Source organism: Sinocyclocheilus rhinocerous, unplaced genomic scaffold (genome assembly GCF_001515625.1).
Source record: "Sinocyclocheilus rhinocerous isolate Xijiao unplaced genomic scaffold, SAMN03320098_v1.1 scaffold365, whole genome shotgun sequence".
NCBI classification, from domain to species: domain Eukaryota; kingdom Metazoa; phylum Chordata; class Actinopteri; order Cypriniformes; family Cyprinidae; genus Sinocyclocheilus; species Sinocyclocheilus rhinocerous.
Genome location: NW_015659915.1, coordinates 1120416 through 1139335, shown reverse-complemented (window position 1 = coordinate 1139335; position 18920 = coordinate 1120416). Strand labels below are relative to the sequence as shown.

The 18920-nt window shown below is 37.8% G+C and overlaps 1 protein-coding gene across 1 annotated transcript in view; it reads left to right on the top strand.

Annotated features, from left to right (window-relative positions):
- ttll5 (tubulin tyrosine ligase-like family, member 5) overlaps positions 1 to 18920 on the top strand; it is a 94752-nt gene that overhangs the window by 75128 nt on the left and 704 nt on the right. The gene's annotated exons all lie outside the window — the stretch shown is intronic.

The following is an 18920-nucleotide window of genomic DNA, read 5'->3' as shown; positions in this document are numbered from 1 at the left end:
GATTTTTATAATGCATTATCTTGTCGGTCCACCTGTTCACATTTACAAGTCACAACTGACAACTTTACAACTGCGTGTTTGCAGCGTCAAAACACTGGTTAATTTTCACATTTGGGAAATTTTCCGTCATTGGTCAGCAGGAGGCGCTTTCACTGCAGAAACAAAGCGGTTTCCTCGGTAATGACTGTACACAAAGCAGTGCAGAAAGGGCAGCGCTCATGTTTATTTAATGTTTGTCTGTGTTTTAGTTGGTTAGGTTTGTATTTCATTATGTTCTGTTTATTGACATAGATATGTATATATCTGTTTATTGTGAGATGTAGTAACTATAGTAACCGTGGCGCCCATTGCCGTATGTTGCCAGAAACTACCGTGAAAAGCTTAGTATAAACACTTAGGTAAGGGTGACAGTTAAGATGTTTGTTGCAACGCTCCTAAAGAAATCCCTTACCTCAGGGATTTTTTGCCCCTCAGGGATATCCCTAAGTCAAATTACTTAAGGACTTTCATGCAACCGGGCCCAGATCATAAGCTAAAATCTGCCATGTTTCAAAGTGAACTTCTTCAGTGAGGTCTTGCATTAGTTTAAACACCTGCCTCTGAGGAATGCTTGATATTTCCCATTCACCCGGCCTGAAATAAATGCCTTTCATGTGCAGGTCAAGCTTTTTCTAGGGCAGTCGGGTTTTAGGTCAGTCTGGATCTGCACCTAATTTTGCTAGTGTGATGGCAACAGTGATTTTAATAGACAACATTATGACAACTACATAAAGTCTGGTCCACTTTGCAGCTTATTCTGCTCAAGAACGATCCACGGGAAGGCATGTAACTGACATGTGAAGTGACATACGCAAAAATTAATATAGATCTACATGTAAAATGAATTGTAGTCCATTCATTTGCCTAAAATAATAACAATATCTTGCCAGTTAATTTCTGGCCAGTTCAGAGCTGATCATGACCAGAAAAAAAAGTGTGCATTTTGTTTTATTTTATTTTAAATTACTGGGAATTTAAAATGTATAACAAAAGCATTTTTAACTTTAGATAGCAAAATTAACTGAATTATATAGACTTAAATGTAAAATTAATTTTAGTCCAGATTTGTATGTGTTAAAAAATGTAACAATTTCTAGCCAAACATATATTTTAGAGCTGAGCGTGACCAGAATTTGAATTTTTATGCAATTATTATGTTTTTCAGGCCTGGAAAATTACAAATGTACAATTTTTTACATCTCTAAAATGAATGAAAGAAACAGAGAGAGAGAGAAAGAACAGCACTTTTTAACTTTAGATAGAAAATTGAACTGAATTATAGAGACATACATGTCATATTACTCATGTGCCTAAAAAAATAATAATTTCTAGTCCGTTATATATGTTAGAGCATGACCTGAAAAAAGTATATTAATGGAAGATTTATTATTATTATTATTATTGTGTTTTCCAGGTCTGGAAATTACAAATGTACAATATTCATGTTTTTCCATTTCCATGGGAAGTACATCTACCAAAATTGTGCAGCACTTTTAAGCACAACAAACATATACAATATACAGACCTACTTCCATTCATATGCCTAAATATTTAACAAAGACAATCCCAAAACATTCATGCAGCTCAATCTTATTATTGTTCCAATGAAATCCTTGTACGATCACTATGTGAATTGTGTGAATATTGGCCACTGTTGACCCACATTGGCATGTTCTGACTAGGGTTGTGATGGTGAGGAAATTTTCCCACCGGTTGATCGACGTGTGACAACACCGGTAGTCTGGACTTTTGGGCCCGTTTCTGTTGTGTTGCTCACATCTCAGTGAATTCAGGTATGATGATTTGTTTCAGAGCAGCCTTGTCTCACAATAGTGTCATTATTCAGCTCAGCTCAGTTCAGTGTTGTTTTAATTTAGTTGAGTAACAGTGTCAATGTTGCAAAGTTTTACAAATAATTAAAATGAGTTCAATTCAGCAAAAACCAGCTCTACAGAAGGCAGTAGTGTTATTAATACTATAATACATTATGAAAGGTAAGTTACATATGATTCGAACCACTACACTTCCAGAAACCAGCACTCTGTCTCTCATGTGTCCTCACTTCATTCATGCATCTGATAATCCTACTGCTGTCTATTACTGCAGAGTTTCATCCAGTGTTCTTGATAAAATTATCTTTTGAGACTACTTATTTGTCATCTGTGTTATTGATTTATTATTGACACACTAGGTATTAGATTCTGATAATGTACCAAGGCCAAAATTGTGGTATCAAGCCGACCCTACAATGGTGTGGTTGAAGGTTTGCTGCACATTCTGTTTTTTTTTTTCAGTGCGCAAAGTAATTTTAATTTCAATTAAACTCTTATCTGACTACATTTTATAACAACCTTAATTTTAGGTTCTGATGCCAATTGATTATTGGTCAATTTCTAATCATTTGTTTTAATAATTTATTTCTATGCTTGATTATTATCTTTAATTTTATATTTCAAATTGTGCTCGTTTATTCAGATTTCAACGTCTTAGAGGCTTTATGACTAATACTATGTAGTATTAGTTTAGTATTTAGTAGGGCTGTCAAAAAAAAATTCGAATTTAAAATATTCATCGAATTTAAAATAAAAATCCACATTCGAATGCAAAAACGTTGCATTCGAATTTTAGGTGTGCGTTAATCAGCTGCGCACGAGATACGATGACGATGTGTGTGTCGTTGCATTATAATGTTTTTGTTAGCCTATCCAGTTGAAGCCACTAGATGCGGCGCTGCTGCGTTGTTCATTAAAAATATAGTGGAAAAAAGAACATCAATGCGGAGAAGTTCATCAGAACCGAAACCAAGCCATTCACACAGAACGCATATTTCACGCATTTTCTAGATGGACATCTATTACTGTTGCACTCGCGTCTCGCACAAAAGAGCTGCATGTAAAAAAGCCATGGCACAAAAAAGCCATGTAAAATTAATGCAAGTTTAACTTTGAAAAAAACATATATCGAGACTTTATGGCAGGTTTTCCCCATCCCACTGCATCTCATGGTTCTAAATGAAAAATGTACTCTGTGTGATTGGCTTTCCGCCCTTTGTATTAAACTATGCATACATACATGATGCTGTTTTGTTTATAGTTGTTTAAACAACTTAATTATAATTGGTTTATAAACATTATTTTAAACATTATGCACTTTTTTTCGCTGATAGTCATGTCATCTTATGCTTTGAATGATGCGCCCTCTTGTGGCCTCAGGAGAGAAGCCAAAAGCTTTTCTTCACCCTAACTGAAATTATGCATTTTAAATTTGAATTTAATTCGAATTTTGATCATATTTAAGTACAAAATTCGAATTTAGTTTTTCAGCCATTTTGACAGCCCTAGTATTTAGTATTATTCCATGCTTGAAATAATTTTAATAGTAGTTCTGTTAAAACAAGCCATCTAATGGAGACTTGAGCTAACAAATTGGAATTTGCATTAATTGAGATCCTAGACCTGTTGCTTATTCTGTGTAAGAAGCCACATCATCTCACAGAAGGATTTATTTCAAACACTCGACTGACGTTATGAAGTGAGTTTAGAGTAAAAACATGTTATTAAATGTGGGATTTTCACGTGCTTTCAGATGAAGCAGTGTTTACTGCACAGAGCCGTAGTTCACTGAGAAGCTATGCAAACAACTTTATCGCAGCCCGATTTCATAATATCGATGTATGATATCGATGATATCTTTTGCGTAGCTTGTCAGTGAACTACGGCTCCGTGTAGTAAGTCAACTGAACATAAGCAAATTCATAGAGTGAATTTTTAGTGCTTCATATGCTTATACAATATCGACAGTGTAAGACAAAAATGGTGTAGTTAGAAAAGGCCAACGTGTCCCTCCGGTATTCAGTCAATAGTCAGTCTGTTTTTCTTTTTTTCTCCCAAAGATGCAGAAGACCCTCAGTTTAAAGTGCTCTGATAAAGGGTGAAATAGCATTCTGTGAACTTTTTCGGTGTGATCATCTTTATAGGTTTTTATAGGTGCTTAGCTGATGTTGGCCAAATCGGTCACGGGCGATAAAACTTACAGGCCAGTAACGGCCTCTGAAGAATCTTTTAAGAGAGCAGAGAGTCTAAAATTTGTTGTAAAAGTCATTTTTATAGAAGCATTCCAAACTATCTCTGTGATCTATAGTGTGCGTTCTAGAGCGGCGTTGCTGAAATCCGTCTGCTGTTTTGCTTGCCCTCTGTGTGAGAGCACATACGTGTAAGCTTGGCAGAGAATTCGATCCTGCGGTAGACCAAGTCATGGGGGTAAAAACAGATTCCCCTACTGTGTCGTCACTAGTGGTCGACCGATATTGTTTTTTTGACAGCTGATGCCGATATCTTGGAAAGCAGGATGGCCGATATAAAGGCGATATAATTGTATTTATTTTAATTAATATTTAAGAAATTTGAAATCATTTGAAAATGGATTAAAAAATAAATTTGTAATATACTTTAGATGGCAAAGTATTTTTCACAAATAAATAAATATTTATAAAAAATATAATTAAAAAGGAAGTAAACACTGTAACCAACAGGGCACTCAGTATTCTGGGAAGTTTGTGTGCATTGGGAATCATATTTTTTTCAAATAAAACCAAGGTAACACTCAGTTTACATACAGCACACAGTGAAAATTACATGAATATGACAGCGGGCAAATGCATGAAGCGCGGCATAATTTGAAATCACGAATTTAATGTTTAAAGCATTCAATTCGCACGGACCGATCGTCACACAGAGAACACGCGATCATGCAGGTCACATGCACACTTCACAAGATCTCACAGCTGGATTCAACTAAGTATGCAAAGTTTTTGTGAAATTAAATTTGCATTAACCATTCAAAGATTTGTTTAAATGATGTAAATGCGTATTTGCTGAATGCTGATGGCAAACGAGAAAGTATTATAATGTTTGCCTTTCTATTACTAATAATATAAAAGCAATCGTTATAATACTTTTTGTATACATTTTAATTCCTTTGTTTAACAGTTCTATCGGATTATTAGACAAACTTCTATCCGTATTAGACAGAACTGTTAACAACGACGGTCAAACAAGAGGGAGAATGTGAGCACTGTGTGTGCCATCACTGTGTGCGCCATCAAAATAAAAGTCCCGCCTCGAACGCATCAGCCAAACAGAAAAACTTAACGGCCGATGCCGATATTTGAAAAATGCCAAATATCGGCCGATATATCGGTCGACCACTAGTCGTCACCCTCCGTGGCCCAAGTGCAAGTGTTATATTATGCGAGTTTCTGAGCTCTGCTCTCACAGCAGGACGAACGTCATGACACTGCCATTTCTCCAGGCCTCGCAGCGGAAGGGTTAAGTACACGCCGCTTCTCCTGTATTTTTACAGTGATATGCGAGTGACAATGTCTCAGACACTTTGGCCCTGATCTCCCCCACTGTTTTTCCAGTCCAACCCTTCCTTATGTATGGAACTGTCAGGGAATTCCTGGAATGTCTGGCTTTTTCCCTTTTTAAAATGTTTTTATTTCCACAAAAGAAAGTGCAGCCGTTATATAGAATCTGTAAGACCCGCCGACGTGTGGTTTTATGGTGATATCTAAAGCAGACGGTCACTTTTACCAGCGTTCTCCTTCTGATGGCTGCGTTTGTTTTATCACTGCTCTGCTTCAGTATGTCAGGGCTCATATTTAAGAGTGGAGCTCATCTCTAATATTAGGACTTTTTCCATTACATTGAATGTAAAGCGGTGGAGGGTGGAAAAGACGTTAGACAAGGATTCATCTATCCTGCTGCAGTCCTTTCCACTGAGATTAATTGCCAATTAATCATAATAGTGTTGGGGAAGAACGGTTAAAAAATGCTGTTTTTTCCCCAGAAGATTCTGCCAGACTGCCTTTTGTTTGCAGCGGAAGATTTCATTCCTGGTCAAAACGTGGCATCCCATTTGTTAGGCATCTGGCTGGAACTTTCCGCCGGCTACCGTGTGCTAAACTACACTAAAACCGATGTGAATTCCTCTGCCGTTATCCTTCACCTCGTACTTGGCCTGCACATTGTGGAGAATCTCAAACGAACGCTTGTTTAATAGTGCACCGTAATATCTCTCGATATGCTGCTCAGCCCTTTCTTGCTGTTTTTAATGTTTGGGGGCTTTTTTGAGCACCTCCTCCACATCCAAGATTTTGAGGCCAGTGGTCTGTGCCAAACATGCTGAAGCCGTTAAGTGCGCTGTTGTCGAAGCCAAGGGGGTTAGGCGAAATGGCTTTCAAAGAGAAGCAGGGACCTTTGAAGTTGTGCTAGCCAGGAACTGCCAGGTATGCTGGATCAGCACTTCCAAGCCATTGTCCCCCTCCACCAGCTTTTCCCTCACTGCATGGCAGCGTTTAGTCTGATGCTAATGAAGAATGGCCATTTGCTAACCGAATCCTGCAGCTGAGCGCTTGAGCGTTGGGTTGTTATTTTTCACATTAGGTATGTGGCAGCGTTGACGTAAGCCTGAAATATTTGGGTGATTTTAGTTCCACTTGGACGACTGTCTCAGCTGCCTCTTTTCTTGGCGTCGGTCGAGATTCTTTTCCAGTAAGTTATTGGTACCACTTGCAGATGATGATGATGATAATAGACGTGGTTTAGAATGGTAATGGGATGTCACAATTATTGAATATTTAGGTTTTGGATTGTGTCATAGGCTGGAAGAATGTGGCGTCCCACTGAGCGGATAGATCTGAATCGACTCTCAGCTCCTCATCCCGACCGTAGTATTTCAGGATTACTCCTGCTGATGGCTTTTACACTTTTACACACAGTCCTACTGTATATATTGACAGCTGCTGAAGTTTATGAGGATCAGAATCACTCGATTGAGTGTCAGGAGGTGACAGGTTCATGCACTGACTTTAGTGATGATACAGTGGTTGATGATACAATTAATACTTTTATTTTAAAGAAACTTATTTGTGACTTATGATGGCAATAATAGAGTGCTGAAGGGATGCCGTGTTTTTGTAGGCCAAAACCTGGGAACAAGTTCTCATTTTGTCACTGAGTTTTGGTGATTTCAAATATCAACATTGGCTACCAGAAATCACTTACCCTGCCTTTAAATGCCTGAAACAAGGTCTGTGGTGAACACAAACTCAAGATATTTTCAAGATTTATTCTAAAGCATAAAATACATCAGTAATACCCCCACTGTGTCTTGAAAAAGGCGGTTGATAACAAGTGTCTAAATGGGACTACAGAGGTTGTTGGGGACATTAAACATTATGACACTGAACAGATAAACGCATACTCACTAGTCGCTTTCACAGCATTGTTGTGTTTATAATCATACTCTTGCAAACTATTCTAAATCAAACTTTCAGGAAATATTTGTTTTAAAATAAAGATTGACAGAGTTGTTGAAGTTTAATGGTTATGGTGTTGAAGTCACGTGACCATGGTTTAGTTCGTTTATATCTTCGTTTAGCTTTTTTACTTATGCCAATTTTATTTAGGTTTCAAATTCATAAAGGTTGTGTTTATTTGTTATTATCATGATGAACAATTTATGTAAGAATCATAAACTTGTGTTGGTCACAAAGCTTACTTTCTGCCAATGGAAACATTTTGTCGAGGAAAGCAGGGTGATGCAAACTTACGGGGGTTGGCCTACAAAAACACATAATCACTGAAGTGCTCAATGCAGCGCTATTGTCTTCTGTGCAATTCATCACATGCTACCATTAGTGTTCTGTTGTCCTCCTCCTGCCCACCTGCCCCCAGCGAGAGCCTGGATCTGGGAAATAATGAATTTTCCAGCAACAAAATTGTGGCCAGTGAAAATGCTGAGTGGCTAATAATTTTGGAAAACCACTAGCCACAGTGGCTTGTGAGCAAAAGAGTTAATGTCAAGCCCTGTATACAGTGAATACTTGTATTGCAGTAAAAAAAATGTGGTGTTTAACCGGAGTACGGTGGTGGGGGTGCTTGACATGTGTCAAACACTAGAAAGGGGTGCACGCTGCAAAAAGTTTGGGAACCACTGATTTAAGGGATCCAGTATCCAGCACCCCTCCTCACATCTGGAGCCAGAGATGTGTCCTCCTTAGACACTCCTGAGGGATTCTGTCTACTGACTCAGCATCTCTCAGACTCACTCTCCTCCCTTACACTAGTCAAAACATAGAGACACTGTTCATATTAGAGTTGAGAAATCAAATTTTCCCTGATCTTTTGACATATAAGTGGTCACACTGTACGTTTTAGACCTAAAAACTTACATTTTAGTCCAAAAGCCTATTTTGAAAGCAAACTTTAACTTCTTGGTCTTTATTGCATTATAGAGATGAATACATCAGCATAAGACTCTTTAGCTCCGCCCACTTGCGCCTTATTTGTAGGGATGCACCGGTTGACCGGCCATAAATCGGAACTGGACGGTTTTTGCTTATAATGCACAATCAGCGATCGCACGATCTGGTTTTTTGTCTTTTTTTTGTCGGAAGTGCGTCTGCGTGCACAGACTACATTGTAATCATTCGCGAACATGTAATTTGTGTGGAGGTATTTCGAAGTTGATTGTGTTGTTTGGATTGTAGAACTATGCAGCTGTTGCCTTTAATTTCACATGGTTACAGTTAATGTTTTCATTTAAGGCCAGTTTTATGTAGTTTAACCCAATTTAAAAACAAAAGCTTAATGCTGATGTCAGTACCACCTATGTTTGTATTGAATGTGCTTACTGCACAGTTACTGCCGTTAATTTCAGATGGTTTCAGTTATTGTTTTCAATAGCCAAAAGCCCGTTTGGCCTGTTAAATACCAAATAAACATCTTGTTTATGTATACTTTCATTCTTTCTTGTTTGTTGCTTAAAGAAAAAAATAATCGGCATCGGAATCGGCCATTTTGCTTGTAAAAAATTGGAATCGGCCATGAAAAATCATGATCGGTGCATCACTAATGTGAAAAATGTAAACTCCGGCCTTACATTTACAGTAGATTTGCTCAGGTTTCATCAGATTTCTTTTAACGCTCGGTTTGCAGCGTTGAGCATTATAACCAATCACACATTTCTGTTGAGCTTATGAATGCAGTGACCAATTCATAACCACGGAGAATGTCTGGAGTCATTCAGTGCGATGTAAGAGATTGATTTTGCAAAGTTGACAGCTTTAGTGATATAACAGAGTTTTTACATAAGTGCATCACATTTATTACTATTTATAAAATAGTCATTATAAAATTGCCCTTACAAAGGTAAACAATAATAATAATAATCAATTCCAGGCGGCAAATATTGTCCCTTAATGCAAAAGTTAATTTCTGACCCCATAGGTAATTCTATTCTAATGTCTAATCTGTAATCAGTGATTGTTTTAGTAAGGGCTCATTTACAGTCAGATGCTCTCTGAAGCCAAAATTGTTTCAAATCACATTATATTCAAGTCAAGTCACCATTATATAGCGCTTTTTACAATGCAGATTGTGTTTACTAAGCAGCTTTACAGTATTATTTTTGTCACGTATTGCAATTGCAGGAAGCTTGAAGTTTTTCTTTACTTGACAACTGTTTTATACAAGCTTCTCATAGCAGATTCACAAACAATGTTGGAAATTATGCAAATGTGAAAATAAAGTGAACCTGGTGCTTGTCGCATTCATTCCAAAAAGCGCTTTATAAGTGACTAAAACTCAGCTGTGCATGCAGAGATGGAGTAGCTCTGATTCTGTTCGCTTTGTTACCAAAGATTGTTTCGATTGCTTATGATTGTTATTAAAAAGTGGCAAAGCAGCCAGACCAGCACCAAACCAGCACTAACCAGAGTAAACCAGTCCGGACCAGCTTGGAAGTGCATGCAGATGTAGACTGGTCTTTCAGCAGGCTTTTATGCCACATGCAGGGATTCTTGGACGACTCCTCGAGTAGTGCTGTAGTGTGTATAGTGCAGGGCTATTCATTTGGCGGCCCGCTGGCCAAATCTAGCCCGCCATTCATCTTCATCTGGCCCGAGGGAAGAGTACGCGCGGGTCATTATTTTGCACTAATTAGTTTGTCCACAAGGTGGCAACACTGGTCCGGGCCGTTGTTTCACAGCCGCAAAAGAAAGGGATGAGAGACGCAATAAATGAATAAAACATCAATAAATGGCAGCGCTGACAAGCGCTTGTGTGAGGGGGTTATGACATATCCACAACTTTAGTTTAAAGGAGTATAAAAGCAGTGTTGTCGGTCATAACTTCTGTCGAGAAATAGCGCTGGACGAAGATGATTATCAAATGGAGTATAGTCTGAAAGACTGCGTGTTCGGCTGTATTCTGAGCCGCTTCAGACAGCACGCCAGTAGTGCTTCAACGGACAAAAACACAAACAATTATGTTAAAATGCTGGGTTTTGGCGAGTGACCTCTTAAACACGGTCTTAAATGAGTTATAAAGTCCTAAATGACCGTAAAGAGTTGGGAGAAAATCGGATGTGTGTCAGTTACGCGTCATGTGCATCAGGTTTTAAAGTGACAGCGCTGCTTTTGAAAATCTGATGAAGTCTGTCATTGATGTAAATCACAGAATAAAAGAAAAAGAAATCACTCGACTGCTCTAGCTGATTAAGTTTTGTAGCTTGAATAAAGATTAATCTATATAGTTGCATATACAATTTATAGTTTATATGAAGATTGTTTTAAGTTCACTTATAATCAAAACGACGGTGGGGGTCGGTGCCGCCGTGGGCAAGTGACGTAACCGGTGTTGCGGCTTAAGACCGGTATCACCGTCAACACCGTCTATCGCGGCAAGCCTAATTTAAAGTTAAAAATGATATTTTTCATAACTTACTAAATGTTAAAAATAATGACTTTCAATTATACTGTAACGTTGAATTGCTATAATTAATGGCTAAGATTAAGGGGAAAATGCATTTAATAGAGACATCAGTAGCAGTATTGCATTGTTATCAAAAATACTGGCCATCGTTAATAATAGGCTACTTAGTAAAAAGATGCCATTAAACACATATTTAAAATATACCATCTTTATATTGTTTCTACATTAATTTGGAGGTTCAATGTGAAATTATGACAATATAAATATATTAATATGCAGTTAATCACAATTAATTACAGAAAAATGTGTGAATAATTCGTTTTTTTTATTTAAATCGATTCACAGACTGCACTAATGTTAACCTTTTATAGATGTTGGTGTTGATAATATTAGTTCATTTTACTGCTGAATATGCATTTAAATTTAATTTCTAATTTTATAGGCCCCTCAGAAAGAGATCAGGACGGGCCCCTCCCCCTTGGCCCCCTTCAAAATTTGAATTCGATAATCCGGCCCTCAAATGAAACTAATTGAATAGCCCTGGTATAGTGTATCTGCTGTTCTGGCAGTGGAGTTGGGTTAGAATACATGAAACTAAAGGAGCCAGGGGCCGATCATCATTCAGAGTGCTTACTGAACATTTCAACTGACTAGCACCTCTGGCACTATCTGTAACCATTCCCCCGACCAGCTCATATTTTATTTTCTTATTCTTTCATATCCTTTAAAGCTGTACATCATAATGGATTCAGCAGGATTCAGCCGTGCATCGTAATTTCGAGGAATGTGAATAAACTGAACTTGGAGTCATATGTTACTGCTGAAGCAAAGGTTTCTTGCACACATGTCTAATTTAAGAGGTCGCGGGACTAAAAATAGTTGTAAAGGATACATTGATGCCCTCATTGTAATAAAAGCTTTTCATTCACCTTAATTGGACCCAGATGGCTTGGGCTTCACAGGACTTTCCTCTGGTTGGCGAGTGAGAAATTCCACCCCGGGATAACAGTGTTGTGTTAATGAGTCAGCGCGGACGCCGGGGGCACGGCACACTGGAGCCGAGCTCAAACTGCAGTCATGCATCATCAACAACATAAAGCTCAATGCATTTATTGCGCTGTTCCCTGGAATGCTGCATTATGGTGGTAATCACATTCTGTGGCTGTCCTTTCTTGCTTACGAGGCTCATTAGTGACGAATGCGGAGAGACAACAAAACAAAACGCCGTTCACGAATTAGAAGTACAAACCGAAGATTTGCAAAGAAAAATGTCGGAGGATTTCGATATAAACCAAGAGGAGACTGGTTTTCCTTTGCTAAAGTAAGGAAACTTTGCTTCCTTCGCTCCTATTAAACAAACTCGTGAGACTAGCTCCGACTGGATTCGTCTGAAAGAAGAAAGTCATATACACCTTGGATGCTTCAAGGGTAAGTAAAACACAAGCTCATTTTAATTTTTGGGTGAACTAACCCTTTTAAGACTGGTTTTGTGGTCCAGGGTCACATTTATGTGTGACCTCATTTTTTTATATGCTGAAATGCAACAAAATGTCACTGCTAGCATTTATTATTAGAAGTAGTAGATGTTCTCAATCGATCTGAACTGTCTAACAGACAACGGCTTGCATTGTCAGAAAGTTAGCGCATGCATTCGGCTGGCACTAACAGTGAAGACCCCACATCCTCCGCTTCCCCACCGCCGTTATTCTGGCAGCTTATTGTGGAAAGCATGTTTGCTCTACTGGTAAACATCTTCAGTACCTGCGGTTCTGCGATTAAACAGAGGCTGTGAAGCTGTTATTGAAGCGGATGATGAACTGTCAAAGGTCTGTTTGGAAGTAGCTGCACTGATGTTCGGGTTCACGTGGAGGTTTGGGCTCTAGATGTGGTGAGGTGGCGGTCTTTGAGGTTGTGTCATGGGTCACCACTTGTTTTTCCAACACACAAACCGTTATGAGAAATGAGAATTGCATGGGTGGATAGTTATTTTCACATGACTCTGTGATCCCAAGTGTCTTAGGCTCTGCTGTTCTCATGTAGCCTCTTGCACAAGCACTGCTTTTACCGAGTTTACGCGGTTTTTCCAGAATAATTCACTTCTGTATTTACATTCCCATCGATTCCTTTAGCAGATGCTTTCATTCAAGGTGATTATGAATGAGGAATACAGCCACATAGTATTTCATACTATAGAGAATTGCTCGAGAATTGATTAGAAAAGTAAAAAAGTGTTTTATTTGAGTGTTTTATATTGTTTTTCTAATGCAAATTGAAAAACTCTTTGGTGCATGTGGGTCAAGCCAAAAATGTAACTAAAGATGTCTAAAGATAACAGCTGTACAGCATGATAACGTATAATTTTTGCTCACTAAATCAATCTGTTTTGGTTTCATGTTTTTTTTTTTTATTAAGACATGTGTTTACGTACTTTACATAATAAGCACATTGGATGAGAACTGGCTTTGTTTAGTAGCATATTATTTTCTAGGGCCAGATTCATGAAAATATTCTTAGAAAACAAGTTAAGAAATTTCTTAACTATTTTCTTAAAAATTTTTTAAAGAAGAAAATGACAGACTTTGATATTTTGTTTGGGGCTTGATGCAAAGATGTCAGTAAAACCCGCTTGTAAACAATGTCACATAGCATTACATTTACGTCAGGCAAGTCTTTTAGTGTCCACAGCACATTAGTAATGATGTCTAGATTATTTAATGTATGTTTAAATAAATCTGTTATGAAAACAAGTTATGTCAGCCACTGTGTAAATGATTATAGTTCAACAATGACATGAAGTAGACACATCATTTTATAATTAGATTTAGAAGTGAATCTATCTAGATAGAAGAACTATCTTTTTTGTGCGTTGATATCTATTATCTATATCTATATTATGTGCAAGTAATAGGGTTCCCTACAGCATTAGATGAGGTAGATTTGTATCCTAAAGAAAATGTAAATTATATATAAGGAGAGCAGCCCTTTGGAATAAAGTGAGAGAGGTAATCCAGTTCTTTTTTTTTTTTTGAGACGCATAAACATGAACTTACATCTCAAATGATGCTGTTGGCATCATCATAACAGCATTTTTCAGTACCAGGTTTGCTCTTGTCCTGCTGGGACACTGAATGCTTCTCGACTAGTGTTTTGATGCTGTTGTTGGTCTTCAGTCTCAGGGCTGCGTGTGAAGCCGAGTCTGTGTGTGACGTTGATCTGCTCAGCGCTCAGAAGCCGTCGCCGCCGGCTGCGGGAAACTACCAGCTTCAGTTCGCCATCCAGCAGCTGCAGCAGCAGAAGCTTCGATCCAGACAGCTGCTCGACCAGAGCCGCACGCGTCACCAGGTAACACCGCGACGCAACGAGGGCTTCTTTCTTATAAGACCACACAGGGCCTCAATAATAACCGCACAGGCTAGTAGATGTTTATTTGGCTTGTGCATGTTTGAATATTTTCACTGACAGACACCACATGTATACACTGTATTTTCTGGAAAATGAGTTCCACATGACTATACATTACGCTGGGTTAAAATTTGATTGTTGAGAGAAAAAACACAGACAAGCTGCATCGGTGTTCAAGTCACATTTTATTATTACAGTCTGAAATAATGTAAAACACTGAAATGAAACATTTACAAACATTATAGTGAAAGTGTTATAATAATACACGTTTATTATAAACATAATAAACGTGTATTTTAGTTCCCATCATTCCACAAGAAATCCTTTAAATTTTAAAGTATTCAGAATGGAGTAGGAAGGGAAAAAAATAAGTATAAATTAGTGCTGTCAAACGATTAATCGCGATTAATCGCATACAAAATAAAGGTTTTTGTTTACATAATATATGCATGTGTACTGTGTATATTTATTATGTATGTATAAATACACACATACAGTATATATGTTGAAAATATTTACATGTGTATATATATTTATATTCTTATGTTTTATATTATATATAAATATATTTAAAATATAAACAACATATTTTTCTGAAATGTATACATGCATGGATGTGTATTTATATATACATAATAAATATACCACAGTACACTCACATATACTATGTAAACAAAAACTTTTATTTTGGATGCGATTAATCGCGATTAATCATTTGACAGCACAAGTATAAAACATCGTAAAACGTGTGATATTTCTGTCATAGCTAGATGTTGTCTTGCATTTTATTTTCATTATGGATAAATGCCAGATTCACAAAGCAAGAAACCATAACTCTCAACACAACTGTAAAGTATTTGCTTCAGATTTATGTTTAGTATTATTATTACTTCAAAAAGAAATCTCCTCCAATAAAACAAAGCTTTAAAAACAAACCCACTTTATAGAGCAGTTTAAAAAAAATTTTTTTTTCTTTTTCTTTTCTTTTTTCTCTGTATTGCCTATTTATTTTTATTCTACAATGTCTTTTTTTTTTTAATTTAGGTTTTAATATAATAAAATAATACAATATAATATAATAAATTACTGCTGTGGTGGAAATATACACTACACTAATAAACTTGCGTACCTCTGCCTCAACACCAAATAATTACTAATTAATTATAAATCAACACAATTGTTAAGAATTTAACCAACTAAATATAGCTTCAAAACATACAAGCAAATAGAAAGTAAAAAAGGGGGAAGAGGACAATTACAAGTGATAAACAAAAGAGTGCTTTCAGTAGCTATCTGAAAGTTTACACGCAATCATAGTTATGGGTTTTTCTTTTTTCCTCCGCATTATTGCTGTTTGATTATTATTATTATTATTATTACTAATGACATCATAGAGAGTAGCAGGCTTAACACACTAATGCACAGATCTATTTCCACATATCAGATGTTTTGTCCTGTTCTGAAAACTGACTCTGTTTACATCAGTTTCCTATTATAAAAGTATTCGGAGAAGCAAGTGCATTTAACCGCAGCCGCGATCGAGCTTCAGGACAACTAACACAGAGCGCACGTGAAAGTCTGTCAGTGCGTGAGTTTTGTGAATCTAATACGCACTGCTTTCCAAACAGCAGACATGAAAGCATATCTAAAGTAAAACACTGAAATAAATCTCAGTGTCTCACAGCGCATATTCTGTGCAATGAAGCCTCCACGATTCTCTCTAGCGCACACACGTTTTTATATGTGAGACAAAACCAAGCTCAGAATCTAAAATTTAAAAATAGTGCATGCATTATTAAATGCTCGCTTTGGTGTTTTGCCTCCCTCCGCATCTCGATGCATCGATGCGCTCCTAGCGCTTGTGCGTGTTTTGTGTGCTTAATGTTACTTGCATCATATAAGTTGCTTTGGAATATGAGCAAAGCATGTTTCATATGATAAAAAGTGACTTAATGTGAATAATACAGTGAGCAGAACTTGCAACAGCAATGTTCAAAACATCACAGAAAACCAAATGTGTATGTTTGCAAAGCATAACAACTCACATGCGTTAATAAACGTGAGGCCACTGACCCTCATGTTGAACCTGGTCCCATTAAAGTGTGCCTATCTGTGCGATATGCTAGTTTAAACCTAAAATTGGCTTTCTTTTGAAGGTTAAAGGAGCCAGAATATTGGATGACTCTCATTATAATGTTCCAGTTCCTCCAGTGGAGTTTAGTCTGAATGAAACCTGATCTTCTTGTGTGTTTCACTCTCAGCTGTGCATGTCACACTTGCATCAGATCCTGTAAACATCGTGTCTTGAGCGCCGCCCGCTAACATCGTCGCTAATTAATGCGATTGGAGATTTGTTTTTCTTGGCACGAGTCGGTTGTGTTCAGCAGGGGATTATGGAAAAATGACTTTTCTGGATGGAGATCTCCTCCCTGGTGCTGTGAAGCAATCAGTCCACCGTCTCCAGAGGACTTCATTAAGCCACGGGACCCTCGGAGGAGATGTCCATCATAAGCCCTCAACTCACACTGCATTACAGTAAATGTGAATTAAATAGTCGGTCAGCAGTGTGTGTGTGTGTGTGTGTCTGTCTGTCTGTGTGTGTGTGTGTGTCTGTGTGAGTGTGTATATGTTTGCGCTGTTTGTGAGTCAGCGCTGTATCAGTGGATACTCCCTAAACCTCCCCATGAAGCACTGCTCTTCTTTTGAGACTCGACCAAGCACACATTCATTACTACAGCCACATACAAACATGTTTTCATCCGAAGGCTACAGTTCTTCCATTAGCACTGACCTCACAGCACAAATAAATGGCAGGTCGCAATCTCCATGATTACTGTTCAAAAGTTTAAAAGAAATTAATGCTTTTATGAAGCAAGGATGCAATAAATTGGTCAAAAGTGACAGTAAAGACATTTATGATGTTACAGTAGATTTCTATTTGTAATAAATGCTGTTCTGTTTAACTTTCTATTCATCTGTGAATCCTGAAATATAAAATGTATCAGTTTCCGCAAAAATATTGTGCAGCACGACTGTTTTCAACATTGATAATAATCAGAAATGTTTCTTGAGCAGCAAATCAGCATATTAGAATGATTTCTTTTCCGACAGGTGCTTGTGGTGTTCGGCCAATCACAGTGCACTGGGTCAGCTGGCCAATCAGAGCGGACTGCGCTTGTCAAAGGAGGGGGCTTTGTAGAAAACGAAGCGTTTGAGAGAGGCGGGGCATAGAGGACCTACAATAATGTACAGTATTTGAAAAATAATGTGTTTTTTGAACATTAAAGCATGTCAACATATTCTGTTACACCAAATACACAAAATAATGATCTTTAAAATAGCATCATATGACCCCTTTAAAAAAGCTTTACTCCAAACTTTTGTCCACTAGTGTATTTTTTAAAATGTATTTATATTAAGCATGATTCTAATTGCCTGTAGGTAAATTGAATACACAGAAAAGCTAATCAATTTAATGACAGAACAAAGATCTAGCTTTTATGACGTCTCCTTTTTGCCAGCGTTGGTTTGGCTCATCATGTTTTTAGATCTGTTTTGATCGCTTGATCTGTGAGAGCAGAGATGGAAAGCGTTGTGATTGCGGTGCTGTGTTCAGTGCTGGTACAGACTCCACGGCTCCTCTGCTGTCTTGGCCCGTGGCCACCTGGCAGCTTTAGAAAGGTGCCCTTTTCTGGCCCACAACTCCGAACCGCCAGCCGGTGAGTCCCGTCCACTCATTCATCAAACGCCAGGGGACTCACAACTCCCTCACGGCAGCGAGACGGAAAGAATGCTTTCTCGTCCCATTCGAATCAATGAACGGTAGCCATTAAATCGCATGTCAGTGTGGAAAATATGTTTACCGAGTCCAAGCTCTCGCTCAGATGAAGTTTGTTTCTTCATCAGATTCGGAGAAATGTAGCATTGCATCAGTGTCTCAGCAATGGATGCTCTGCAGTGAATGGGTGCCGTCAGAATGAGAGTCCAAACAGCTGATAAAAACATCACAATAATCCACACCACTCCAGTCCATCAGTTAATGTCTCACAAATCAATTAACGTAGACACAAATCCATCATTAAGACAAATAACTGTTCTTTCTGGCCAACATAATCTATAATAACGCTTCCTCCAGTGAAAAAAGTGGTCTGGCTCGAATCAGGGGAGAAATCTGCACAGATCAAGCACCGTTTACAAGCCAAAACAGTCCAAAAAGAGCTCTAAACAAACATGTGGCTGGATTTTGATGTGAGAAACAACAGTAGATGGACTTTATCACTGGATGAAGTGTGAATGAATTATTATGGATATTTTAGCCAGAAGCAACGGTTTAAAGTTAAAGCATCTTAATGGTAGCATGTGAAGAATTCCTGTGTTTTGGTATGTCCGATTATAAAGTATTTAGTGGCTGTTATGATAAGCCATGTCATTTCTTTCTTCCGTGTGAGTGAATGAACTGGCTTTTGGAGGCTGTTGTGCTTGACCTCGAATGACTCGAAGGAAAAATGCTGCTTTTAATAAAGACTGAGATAAGGTCGTTCCTTCACAGGACCGTTCAACACAATCGTTTTATTCTGCTGGAAGATCTCACTGAATCCTGAAATAGACAAACAGTTTTAGCACTTCAGATTTAAACAAACGTTACAATGAAATTTTTTTATATATATATATATATATATATATATATATATATATATATAT